We start from the raw sequence: 14,266 nt of genomic DNA on the forward strand, positions 1-14,266 counted from the left end.
ACTCGTGGAGTAGAGAGAGGGAGGCCGTTAGGCAAAGAGACGTAGATAAATAGAGACTTGGTAAGGTGGGTGACGGGCAAGAGCAAACGAGTTTCCTGACAGTATTGAGTCTTTATTTACTTTTATTTTTGGCTGTGGTAGATCTTTGTTGCTGTCTGGGCTCTTCCCTAGTTGCGGCAAGGGGGCTGGTCTTCAGTTGTGGGTGTGTAGGCTTCTCATTGCAGCAGCTTCTCTTGTTGCAGACCCTGGGCTCTAAGGCATGTGGCTTCAGTAGCTGCAGCTCCTGGGCTCTCGAGCACATGCTCAATAGCTGTGGCTCTTGGGCTTATTGCTCTTCAGCATGTGGGATCTTCCCAGGCCAGATATCGAACCCATGCCTGCTGCATTGGCAGGTGGATTCTTTATGACTGAGCCACCAGGGAAGGCTGGTATTGAATCTTGACTCTAGTTTTCTTCTGTTCTGAGTGCTGTTCATCTATATGAGCTAATATATTTTCTGTTTTGCCTAAGCAGATTTGAATTGGATTTCTATCACCTGTAACTTCAAACATCCTGATTAATACACTGTTTGAAGACATATCTAAGGATAGAGCCATGCTTTTTTTTGTTTGTTTGTTTTAAAGTCACTTTAATATTTGCTTAATGAACCGCTGAGGCCCCAGTGTTCCATGCTGAAGGGCACACTCACATTAACTCAAACCCAGCTTTGGAAAAGATAACTAATTGCTAATCAAGACCGTAGAGGGAAAAATCTTACCTTGGAAATGGCCACTGGCCAATTTTAAATACTGTAGCTTGTTCCTGATAAATGTTTTGGACTAAGTGAGTTGCAAAGATTTTCCCTAAGAGATCTTACTCCAATTAAACATGGGAGGATATATACTTTAAAAATACTTGGGCAGAAGCACTGAACTAAATGGAATAGTCTTAGAATAGTTGATATTGAGTTGCTGTTGATGAGGCTAATTTGACATCAGAAGTTAGGTTTTTCCATCTGTTCAGTTTCTGAAAACATAACTGTGAAACAGGTGTGGGGAGTACTTACATTTAGGTTCTCAAGAGCTGGGATTGATGCACCCAGGGGGCATTCCTATTGTTTCACCTTCAAAGCAAACCTGAATGGAATTCTAATTAGTAAGGATAAAGGATGGGACCTGAATTGATTGTAAATGTGAAGACAAAGGTCTGAGGTTATGATCTGTCTACCAAATGGTAGACAAGGATGTGGAAAAAGTGTGGTGAACATCCAGAGTATCCTCATACACTTGGGGAGAAGCACGGAGCCTGGAAAGATCAAGGATGCCAGAAGAATCTAGCATTTTTCTAGCTGTGGAATTGCACTAGAGTTCTAACTTTTACTTATTTCCTCAAAGACAAATAAGGGACAAGTACAGAGAAACTAAATGGGTGAAGTTAATGTAGTAAAACAAATGTCTCAGTGTAGCGGTCATTTAAATTCTTTAACGCTATTGCGAACGTGGGCTGACACCACCCTGGTAATGACTGCAGGAGACAGGGAGATGACACCTCCAGCACCATCGGGTGCACACCCAGTGGTGTTTTTTGCTGTCCTGGTGAGCTGGACACACAACAAAACTGCGTGTTGTTCAAAGCCGCAAACAGAAATCTTCTGTGCTTAATGGCTAGCTAGCCGTGAATAATTTACCTAGAGCTCGATATTGAGAGAATCACTTGTCAGACCTGAAGATTTCTTTCTTCCTTAAAATTGGAATGTAAGTGCTTTACACTGTTGCATTTGTTTCTGCTGTGTGTGCATGAGTGTGTCCTCAGTCGCTTCAGTCACGTCCAACTCTGGGCAACTCCATGGGCTGTAGCCCACCAGGCTCCTCTGTCCTTGGGATTCTCCAGGCAAGAATACCAGAGTGGATTGCCATGCCCTCCTCCAGGGGATCTTCCCCACCCAGGGATCTTCCCCATGTTTCCTGCATCTCCTGCATCGTCAGACGGGTTCTTACCACTAGCGCTGCCTGGGAAGCCCTAGTTTCTGCTGTACAGTGAGGTAAATCAGTCATATGCATACATACACTCCTTCTCATGGACCTCCCTCCCACGCCTCTAGGTCAGCACAGAGCACTGAACTGAGCCTCCTGTATTATAGCAGCTTCCCACTACCTATCTATACATGGCACTGAATATATGTCAATCCCACTCTCCCAGTTCCTCCCACTCTCCCTCTCCCCAACCCACATCCATGTCCAAGTGTCCATTCTCTTTGTCTGTATCTCTATTTGTGCCTTGGAAATAGGTTCATCTGTAACATTTTACTAGATTTTGCATATGTGTGACTGGAAAAGGTGAGTTTTCATTCCAATCCCAAAGAAAGGCAATGCCAAACAATGTTCAAACTACCCCACAATTGCACTCATTTTACACACTAGTAAAGAAATGCTCAAAATTCTCCAAGCCAGGCTTCAGCAATACGTGAACTGTGAACTTCCAGATGTTCAAGCTGGTTTTAGAAAAGGCAGAGGAACCAGAGATCAAATTGCCAACATCCGCTGGATCATGGAAAAAGCAAGAGAGTTCCAGGAAAACATCTATTTCTGCTTTATTGACTGTACCAAAGCCTTTGACTGGGTGGATCACAACAAACTGCGGAAAATTCTGAAAGAGATAGGAATACCAGACCACCTGACCTGCTTCTTGAGAAACCTATATGCAGGTCAGGAAGCAACAGTTAGAACTGGACATGGAACAGCAGACTGGTTCCAAATAGGGAAAGGAGTGCGTCAAGGCTGTATATTGTCACCCTGCTTATTTAACTTAAATACAGAGTACATCAGGAGAAACGCTGGGCTGGAAGAAGCACAAGCTGGAATCAAGATTGCTGGGAGAAATATCAATAACCTCAGATATGCAGATAACATTACCCTTATGGCAGCAAGTGAAGAGGAACTAAAGAGCCTCTTGATGAAAGTGAAAGAGGAGAGTGAAAAAGTTGGCTTAAAGCTCAGCATTCAGAAAACTAAGATCATGGCATCCGGTCCCATCACTTCTTGGGAAATAGATGCGGAAACAGTGGCTGACTTTATTTTTTGGGGCTCCAAAATCACTGCAGATGGTGACTCCAGCCATGAAATTAAAAGACGCTTACTCCTTGGAAGGAAAGGTATGACCAACCTAGACAGCATATTAAAAAGCAGAGACATTACTTTGCCAACAAAGGTCCGTCTAGTCAAGGCTATGGTTTTTCCAGTGGTTATGTATGGATGGGAGAGGTAGACTGTGAAGAAAGCTGAGTGCGGAAGAATTGATGCTTTTGAACTGTGGTGTTGGAGAACACTTTTGAGAGTCCCATGGACTGCAAGGAGATAGATCTGATCAGTCCATCCTAAAGGAGATCAGTCCTGGGTGTTCATTGGAAGGACTGATATTGAAGCTGAAACTGCAATACTTGGGCCACCTGATGCAAAGAGCTGACTCATTGGAAAAGACCCTGATGCTGAGAAAGATTGAGGGCAGGAGGAGAAGGGGATAACAGAGGATGAGATGGTTGGATGGCATCACTGACTCAATGGACACGAGTTTGGGTCAACTCTGGGAGTTGGTGATGGACAGGGAGGCCTGGTGTGTTGTGGTTCATGGGGTCACAAAGAGTTAGACACGACTGAGCAACTGAACTGAACTGATATGGTACTTGTTTTTCTTCTTTCTGGTTTACTTCATTCTGTGTGACAGACTCTAGGTCTATCTGTGTCTCTGCATCTGACTGTATTCATTCCTCTTAGTGGCTGAATGATACTCCCTTGTGTATATGCACCACATCTTTTTTATCCTTGCATCTGTCATTGGGCATTTAGGTTTTTCCCATGTCCTGTCTGTTGTAAATAGTACTGCAGTGAACACTGGGGTACATGTGCCCTTTCAAATTAAGGTTTTCTCAGAGCATATGCCCAGTAGTGATATTTCTGGTTCTATGTTTAGTTTTTTAAGGAACCTCCATACTATTCTCCATAGTGAATATATCAATTTACATTCCCACTAATTGTGTAAGAGGGCTCCCTTTTCTCCATACCCTCTGCAAACCAGTTTCATTTACCTAGAGTGAAATGTTGAGAGAATCAGTAGTCAGACTTGAAGAAGCTTTCTTAATAAAGTAGGACAGATTATGCTGTGGCCAAGAGACTGATAGTCTGCCAAGATTTGGTCAGTGACTTTTATTTAAAGGTGTTTTGCCATATGGCTTCTGCAGAAAGCTGAAGATCAGGTCTCAGATTCTAGCACATTTGCATTAATAAGTCATGTTCTTGAACTAGAGCAGGTACCACCTGTGTTTTCAGGGTAGCATTCGAATGGGCTTATGGGAAATGGGGAAAAGAACCGACCTGGGCGTTGAGTATGCAGAGAAGGATGATTTTTTGGACAGGATAGTTGATAAAATATCTACTGTGACTGCAGGGCTCTGCTGTGTTTTCTCTGGCCTTTGCCAAGGAAGTATTTCCATTAAATTAAAAAAAAGAGAAATCCCTAAAAGAGTGCTGAGTTTCAGAACATAAAAGTATGAATCCAGTTATGTAATATGGGAAGAGATTTAGAACGATGATAGTTATTTCTTAAATTTATTTACATCCCAGTTGGATACCTAGGACAGAGGACAGATCCTCCCACTTCATCTTAAAAGAGAAATCAAACATGACATTCTTTGGCAAAAACGAGATTCTCATAATCTCCAACAGGAAGTACTTGATTCTAGTGAGATTTCCTACCCAGAGGAGCCCTGCTTAATTCAGTGCCTTGTACCACTGTCTCTGTTTATGCTGTGAGAGCTGTATCTCATTTTTAAAAGGAGTGAGATAGCAACTAGAAAATAAGAAATAGTGTTTTTTTAAAGTTCAAACACATTAAGCATTATTTTTAACCCAAATTCTTCACTTACTACTTCCTTCTAGTCAATATATGCATTCTTTAGTATTTGATAATTAGAGAGTAATCTAATGTATTTTTATTTTCATATCATTATACAGTGTTAAATGGCATGACAGGTGATCTTAGATCCATGTGATATTTTGTAGGAAATGTTTTCCTGGACTGTGAAATGAACAAGGAACATCTCTGACCTTTTAATTATTTATTGTCAAAATTATAGTGACCTAGAGAAAAGTCCCCCTTGCTCTCACCACCTCTGCCTCCGCCCCCACCCCCCCGCCCCGCCCATGATTTTAAACCCCCTGAGAATCACAGTTTTGACTCTGAGAGAGAGATGGAGACATTCAGAGGGATAGATGTGATCAGGAAAAGGGCGGTATGGGATGGTGCTTACCAGTGAGATGGTGTTATGTATTATTTAAACAGCGAAGGCAGATGTTGCTCCTGCAAGCTGAAGTAGCACAGAATTAAGAGTCTGTTTCCTGAGGCATTTTTTGAGTCTGAAAGATTCAGAAGGAGAAGACAGAGAATATAGAATGAGAGCTGAGGGGCTAGTCCAGGGCAAAGGTAAGAGGAGGTGCCAGAGGAACGCTGAGCAGTCAGGCAGGCTTTGCCAGGCAGGTTTACGGACAGGTCTGGGAGTGGCCCAGAGCGGGAACTAGGAAGAGAGAGGAGGGATTATATAACAGGATTGCCCAATTTATATGGTTCTGTGCTGGGGAGTAACTCAGTTTTTATTTCATCTTTGACTATCTCAGAAGGTGCAACATTTACGATGAAAAACATCCTCTTAGGAACTTAAGATCCAGGAAAGACCAAGGCAGGCATAGTGACTGAGGGGAGAAAGACTCTGAAGACCCGCCTTCATGCACAGGATGGTAACATCAAGTGTGCTGAGGTCTGATCGCTGGCCAGTATTGTCCCCTTAGGTTACTGGCTCAGGAATTGTTAGCCTTTTGCCTTGGGTGGGATCAGGAACCAGGAATAAATGAATGACTGGGTGTGGCCTGAACTGGAGCTATGAGTCCAAGAATGAGGGGTGAGATAGAACAGGCTGTCTTCTACTTGCCCTCTGGGTTAACAGCCGCACTCCACTGATCCACAGTCGTTGGTTGAACCAGAACATCAGCTGTGTACTTGCGCAAAGTTTGACTTTATTACTCTTGCAAAGCTTAGAATTTGGGGGCTAGGAAGTTCACTGATGACATAGTGGTTAGGATTCTGGGCTTTCACTGCTGTGGCCTGGGTCCAGACCCTTGTTGGGGAACTGAGATCCTGCCTTATATGGTGCAGGCCAAGAAGGGAGGGGGGAGGGTTTGAGGGCTAAACAAACATTGGGTCATTTGCCCAATCCAAAAATGGGCCAAAGAACTAAACAGACATTTCTCCAAAGAAGACATACAGATGGCTAACAAACACATGAAAAGATGCTCAGCATCACTCATTATCACAGAAATGCAAATCAAAACCACAATGAGGTACCATCTCACACTGGTCAGAATGGCCGCTATCCAAAAGTCTACAAACAGTAAATGCTGGAGAGGCTGTGGAGAAAAGGGAACCCTCTTACACTGTTGGTGGGAATGCAAACTAGTACAGCCACTATGGAGAACAGTGTGGAGATTCCTTAAAAAACTGGAAACAGAACTGCCATATGACCCAGCAATCCCACTGCTGGGCATATACACTGAGAAAACCAGAATTGAAAGAGACACGTGTACCCCAATGTTCATCACAGCACTGTTTACAATAGCCAGGACATGGAAGCAACCTAGATGTCCATCGGCAGATGAATGGATAAGAAAGCTGTGGTACATATACACAATGGAATATTACTCGGCTATTAAAAAGAATGCATTTGAATCAGTTCTAATGAGGTGGATGAAACTGGAGCCTGTTATACAGAGTGAAGTAAGTCAGAAAGAAAAACACCAATACAGTCTACTAACACATATATATATGGAATTTAGAAAGATGGTAACGAAGACCTTATATGTGAGACAGCAAAAAAGACACAGATGTAAAGAACAGACTTTTGGACTCTGTGGAAGAAGGCAAGGGTGGGATGATTTGAGAGAATAGCACTGAAACATGTATATGTGAAACAGATCGCCAGTCCAGGTTGGATGCATGAGACAAGTGCTCGGGGCTGGTGCACTGGGATGACCCTGAGGGATGGGGTGGGGAGGGAGGTGGGAGGGGGGGTTCAGGATGGGGAACAACATGTGCACCCATGGCTAATTCATGTCAATGTATGGCAAAAACCACTACAATGTTGTAAAGTAATTAGCCTCCAATTAAAATAAATGAATAAATTTTAAAAATAACAATAAAAATCAAAGTTAGGTCATTTGGAATTGGAACCTACTTTGAGTCTTGAAACCATGTAACATCAGTCTCTCGTATTGTCTGGACCAGACAGAGACAGAGTGAAATAAACAGGGAGCTCAAAGGTTGGAAAAGCCTATTTCCCCACTGTCAGCTGTTTCACACTGTCACCTTCCCCAGGCAGCCTTCTTTAAAAACTGCCTGTAACTTTGAAGGAACACTTGTTTCAGAACCTCTGTCCCGAGGTAAACCACGGGAACCTCAAGCACCAGCTTTTCTTCCTTTTGGGTGTCGTTGTAATTCCTCCCCGTGGGCAGCGTCAGGCTTTCTTTGGGAGGCAATACAAAACAGCACCTAGCATAAGGTTCAGTTCAGTTCAGTCGCTCAGTCATGTCCGACTCTTTGCCACCCCATGAATGGCAGCACACCAGGCCTCCCTGTCCATCACCAACTCCCGGAGTTTACCCAAACCCATGTCCATCGAGTCGGTGATGCCATCCAACCATCTTGTGCTTTGTCATACCTTTCTCCTCCTGCCCTCAATCTTTTCCAGCATCAGGGTCTTTTCAAATGAGTGAGCTGTTTGCATCAGGTGGCCCAAGTATTGGAGTTTCAGCTTCAGCATCAGTCCTTCCCATGAACACCCAGGACTGATCTCCTTTAGGATGGACAGGTTGGATCTCCTTGCAGGCCATGGGACTTTCAAGAGTCTTCTCCAACACCATAGTTCCAAAGCATCAGTTCTTCGGCACTCAGCTTTCTTTATAGCCCAACTCTCACATCCATACATGACCACTGGAAAAACCATAGCCTTGACTAGATGGACCTTTGTTGGCAAAGTAATGTCTCTGCTTTTTAATATGCTATCTAGGTTGGTCATAACTTTCCTTCCAAGGAGCAAGTGTCTTTTAATTTCATGGCTGCAGTCACCATCTGCAGTGATTTTGGAGCCAAAAAAATAAAGTCAGCCACTGTTTCCACTGTTTCCCCATCTATTTTCCATGAAGTGATGGGACCAGATGCCATGATCTTAGTTTTCTGAATGTTGAGCTTTAAGCCAACTTTTTCACTCTCCTCTTTCACCTTCATCAAGAGGCTCTTTAGTTCTTCTTCACTTTCTGCCATAAGGGTAATGTCATCTGCATATCTGACGTTATTGATATTTCTCCCAGCAACCTTGAGTCCAGCTTGTGCTTCCTCCAGCCCAGCATTTTTCATGATGTACTCCGCATGTAAGTTAAATAAGCAGGGTGACAATATACAGCCTTGACATACTCCTTTCTCTATTTGGAACCAGTCTGCTGTTCCATGTCCAGTTCTAACTGTTGCTTCCTGACCTGCAAACAGATTTCTCAAGAAGCAGGTCAGGTGGTCTGGTATTCCCTTTCAGAATTTCAGAATTCTCTTTCAGAATTTTCTGCAGTTTGTTTTGATCCACACAGTCAAAGGCTTTGGCATAGTCAATAAAACAGAATTAGATGTTTTTCTGGAACTCTTGCTTTTTAGATGATCCAGTGGATGTTGGCAGTTTGATCTCTGGTTCCTCTGCCTTTTCTAAAACTGGCTTGAACATCTGGAATTTCATGGTTCATATGCTGTTGAAGCCTGACTTGGAGAACTTTGAGCATTACTTTACTATTCTGTGGGATGAGTGCAATTGTGTGGTAGTTTGAGCATTCTTTGGCATTGCCTTTCTTTGGGATTACAATGAAAACTGACATTTCCCAGTCCCGTGACCACTGGTGAGTTTTCCAAATTTGCTGGCATATTGAGTGCAGCACTTTCACAGCATCATCTTTCAGGATTTGAAATAGCTCAACTGGAATTCCATCACCTCCACTAGCTTTGTTCGTAGTGATGCTTCCTAAGGCCCACTTGACTTCACATTCCAGGATGTCTGTCTCTAGGTGAGTGATCACACCATTGTGATCACCTGGGTCGTGACACTTTTGTACAGTTCTTCTGTGTATTCTTGCCACCTCTTCTTAATATCTTCTGCTTCTTTTAGGTCCATACCATTTCTGTCCTTTATTGTGCCCATCTTTGCATGAAATGTTCCCTTGGTATCTCTAATTTTCTTGAAGAGATCTCTAGTCTTTCCCATTCTGTTGTTTTCCTCTATGTCTTTGCACTGATCACTGAGGAAGGCTTTCTTATCTCTCCTTGCTATCCTTTGGAACTCTGCATTCAAATGGGAATGTCTTTCCTTTTGTCCTTTGCTTTTCACTTCTCTTTTCAGAGCTATTTGTAAGGCCTCCTCATACAACCATTTTGCCTTTTTGCATTTCTTTTTCTTGGGGATGGTCTTGATCCCTGTCTCCTGTACAGCGTCATGCACCTCTGTCCATAGTCCATCAGGCACTCTGTCAGATCTAGTCCCTTAAATCTATTTCTCACTTCCCCTGTATAATCATAAGGAATTTGATTTAGGTCATACCTGAATGGTCTAATGATTTCCCCTACTTTCTTCATTTTAAGCCTGAATTTGGCAATAAGGAATTCATGATCTGAGCCACAGTCAAGCTCCCAGTTGTGTTTTTGCTGACTGTATAGAGCTTCTCCATCTTTGGCTGCAAAGAATATAATCAGTCTGATTTCGGTGTTGGCCATCTGGTGATGTCCATGTGTAGTGTCTTCTTTTGTGTTGTTAGAAGAGGCTACTTGCTATGACCAGTCCATTCTCTTGGCAAAACTCTATTAGCCTTTGCCATGCTTCATTCTATACTCCAAGGGCAAATTTGCCTGTTACTCCAGGTGTTTCTTGACTTCCTACTTTTGCATTCCAGTCCCCTATAATGAAAAAAACAATTTTTGGGGGTGTTAGTCCTAAAAGGTCTTGTAGGTCTTCATAGAACCGTTCAGCTTCAGCTTCTTCAGCATTACTGGGTAAGGCATAAACTTCAATTACCATGATATTGATTGGTTTGCCTTGGAAACGAATAGAGATCATTGTGTTGTATTTGAGATTGCATCCAAGTACTGCATTTTAGACTCTTTTATTGACTGTGATGGCTACTCCATTTCTTCTAATGTATTCTTCCCCATAGAAGTAGATATAATCGCCATCTGAGTTAAATTCACCCATTCCAGTTCATTTTAGTTTGCTGATTCCTAAAATGCCGTGGCGAGTGGCTGAGAGGAGATACCCCATGTCCAAGGTCAGAGAAACCCCAGTAAGTTGGTAGGCGCTAAGACGGCATGAGAGGGCAGACAGAGTGAAACCACAATCACAGAAAACTTAACAAATCTAATCACATGGACCACAGCCATGCCTCACTCAGTGAAACTATGAACCATGCCGTGTAGGGCCTTCTAAGACCGACGGGTCATGGTGGAGAGTTCTGACAAAACATTGTCCACTGGAGAAGGGAATGGTAAAGCACGTCACTGTTCTTTCCTTGAGAACCTGATGAACAGTATGACAAGGCAAAAAGAACACCAAAAGATGAACTCCCAGGTCGGTAGGTGCCCAATACGCTGCTGGAGAAGAGTGGAGAAATAACTTTGCAAATAATGAGAAGATAGAGCCAAAGCAAAAACAACACCCAGTTGTGGATGTAACTGGTGATGGAAGCAAGGTGCAATGTTGTAAAGAGCAATATTGCATAGGAACCTGGAGTGTTAGGTCCATGAATCAAGGCAAATGGGAAGCAGTCAAAGAGGAGATGGCAAGAGTGAACGTTGACATTTTAGGAATCAGCGAACTAAACTGGACTGGAATGGGTGAATTTAACTCAGATGAGCATAGTGTTATCCTCATCCAAATGAATATTTAATAAACATTACTTGAGCAGGGTAAATGAGATGGGAGGCAAAATCTCTCAGCTATTGGTACCACTGAAAGCATTTGTTAAACTCTTTACCTCCATGGGGCGGGGAGCCAGGGATAGTACAGAATACATTAACAGATGTAACTTCTGCCCTTGGAGACCAAGAGCACCATTTGTGAGCTTATTCATGTGTGAAATTTACCTCTGTTGTCCTTCTCAGCTGATAAACGAGTAAACAGTGTTTGGGGCAAGGAATTAATAATGGCAGCCAGTCGGAGGCCAGCACTGAGGCCGACTGCACCCCGGGCTCCACCTTTGTTCTTGCGCTGCTCCTTTCTCATTGAGCTGCTGGAAGTGCTTTTTAAATGCTGTGCTTGGTACAGTTACTCCTTGTGTTTTGTGGAGGTATAAATACATTTAAAGAGATTTTTTTCCCCCTCCCTCCTTTACCTCTCAGTCTTGACATATTGTGATCTGCATTGCAACTCAGTTTGGTCAAGGATTGATTCATCTCTCTTTTGGGGGCAGGTACCTTTTAGGAGGCCTAAATGTTTTTCTTATAACTGAAAGTATGAAAGTGTGGCTGGTCCTGGACAAGGTTGGGATGCGGAAGGAGAGGTTTCCTTTTCTGTGCCCTGCACACCTCCTACTTCCTTGGCAGTCCTGCTCAACGTGTTGCAGTCCACTCCCTACCCCATCAACATTTTATTTATTTTGAAATAATTTTAGATTTACAGAAAAGCTGCAGAAGTAATATGGAGTATTTTCACATACCCTTCAGCCAGCTTCCCCTAGTGTTAATGACTTACTTATTTAACCCATCAGCTCATTGACATGTGATTTCTACTGAGCATGTTTTTTTAATCTCTCCTGTCACATGGCATAATTTCTTTCTCTTCCCGTGGACAATCTGGCAATCTATGAATGGATTTTAGTGATTTAAACTTTTTTTTAAAGATTTTTTAAAAAATTAAAAAATATTCTTTAATTTTTTAATTGAAGGATAATTGCTTTATAGTGTTGTATTGCTTTCTACTGTACAACAATGTGAGTGATTTAAAGTTGTATCTTCTCATAAGAATTTTTATATTCTAAGACTTTTTTTTCTGGTAACAGTAGTAGTGAATCCAACAGTAACAGTTTCTAGTGACCTGTTCACATTTCAGAGTCAGTAGAATCTAGGTGAAGGAATCTTTCTGAATTGAGAGACTCTTGAAACTGCTGTTTGTTCAATTATTGATTCTTCCATTCAGTTAGCATTTATTGGCTGTCCCATATGTGCTAAATACTGTCCTAATCTCTGGAGATACTTGAACTTCAAGATGTGGCTCTTGCCTTTAAGGGATTTATGGTCTAGTGGAAAAATACACAGTTGTAAAAAAGTACATGGTGGTTAAGAATCTGCTTGCAATACAGGAGACCCTGGTTTGATCCCTGGGTCACGAAGATCCCTTGGAAGGAAATGGCAACCCACTCCAGTATTCTTGCCTGGAGAATCCCATGGACAGAGGAGCCTGGCAGGCTATGGTTCATAGTGTTGCAAGAATCGGACGTGATACATCTCTGTGGCAGAGATACATTCAGGGTGCTTGGAAACCCATGAAAGAGACCCGGAAACCTAGCTTGATCTGACAGAGCCTCACTGACTGCGCTTTGGAAGGAGCACTTCCTTCACTGTGAAGTACATAGGTGCTGTTCAGTTGAGCATTATAAATAAGGTGGCCTAGGTGAACCTGGGGGACTGCCAGTGCTTTGTTATCTCACAAGTGGAGAACACATTGTTTCTGTGAAGTAGACTTAGAATGTCATTACCAGATGCACCAACCTGCAAATTGTGGTTATCTTTCCAACCCCTTTTCTGTGCGTGTGTTTACCTTAAAAAAAAAACTAGAATACAATAATTTTGTAGATGCTGTTTTATATCTTACTGTTTATATTTAACTATACATGTGTGTGTGTGTGTATACACACAAATAACTCTTTCCATGTCAGTAAATATACTTTTCAGTAGATAACTGTGAGAAGTTGTTATAACTCACAGGGAGCCCAGCTTGGTGCTTTGCGATGACCTAGAGGGGTAGGAAGGGGTGGGGGAAGACTCAAGAGGGAGGCGATATATGTATAATTATGGCTAATTTGTGTTGTTGTATGACAAAAACCAACACAACATTGTAAAACAATTTCCCCCCAATTCAAAATAAAAGCAAAAAAAAGATAAAAAAAAATAAACTTTTAACATCATGTTTTTCAATATTTTATTATGAAAAATTTTATTGTGAAAAATTTATAGCATAGCTCAAGTAATTTAACAGTTAGAACCTATGCATATTATTTAGGTTCTACTATTAACTGATAGAGTGCCTGATGAACTATGGACAGTGAGTGGTTCATGACATTGTACAGGAGACAGGGATCAAGACCATCCCCAAGAAAAAGAAATGCAAAAAAGTAAAATGGCTGTCTGAGGAAGCCTTACAAATAGCTGTGAAAAAAGGGAAGCGAAAAACAAAGGAGAAAAGGAAAGATATTCCCATTTGAATGTAGAGTTCCAAAGAATAGCAAGGATAGATAAGCCTTCCTCAGCAATCAATGCAAAGAAATAGAGGAAAACAACAGAATGGGAAAGACTAGAGATCCCTTCAAGAAAATTAGAGATACCAAGGGGACATTTCATGCAAAGATGGGCACAGTAAAGGACAGAAATGGTATGGACCTAACAGAAGCAGAAGATATTAAGAAGAGGTGGCAAGAATACAAAGAAGAACTGTACAAAAAGAGTGTCACAACCCAGGTAATCATGATGGTGTGATCACTCACCTAGAGACAGACATCCTGGAATGTGAAGTCAAGTGGGCCTTAGGAAGCATCACTATGAACAAAGCTAGTGGAGGTGATGGAATTCCAGTTGAGCTATTTCAAATCCTGAAAGATGATGCTGTGAAAGTGCTGCACTCAATATGCCAGCAAATTTGGAAAACTCACCAGTGGTCACGGGACTGGAAAATGTCAGTTTTCATTGTAATCCCAAAGAAAGGCAATGCCAAAGAATGCTCAAACTACCACACAATTGCACTCATCTCACACGCTAGTAAAGTAATGCTCAAAGTTCTCCAAGCCAGTCTTCAGTAGTACATGAACCGTGAACTTCCAGATGTTCAAGCCAGTTTTAGAAAAGGCAGAGGAACCAGAGATCAAACTGCCAACATCCACTGGATCATCTAAAAAGCAAGAGTTCCAGAAAAACATCTAATTCTGTTTTATTGACTATGCCAAAGCCTTTG

General features: G+C 42.2%; 1 protein-coding gene across 2 annotated transcripts in view; it reads left to right on the top strand.

The window, feature by feature from the left end:
* FHIP1A (FHF complex subunit HOOK interacting protein 1A) overlaps window positions 1-14,266 on the top strand; it is a 292,970-nt gene that overhangs the window by 102,950 nt on the left and 175,754 nt on the right. The gene's annotated exons all lie outside the window — the stretch shown is intronic.

This window comes from Dama dama, chromosome 5, assembly GCF_033118175.1.
Source record: "Dama dama isolate Ldn47 chromosome 5, ASM3311817v1, whole genome shotgun sequence".
Lineage (NCBI taxonomy): Eukaryota > Metazoa > Chordata > Mammalia > Artiodactyla > Cervidae > Dama > Dama dama.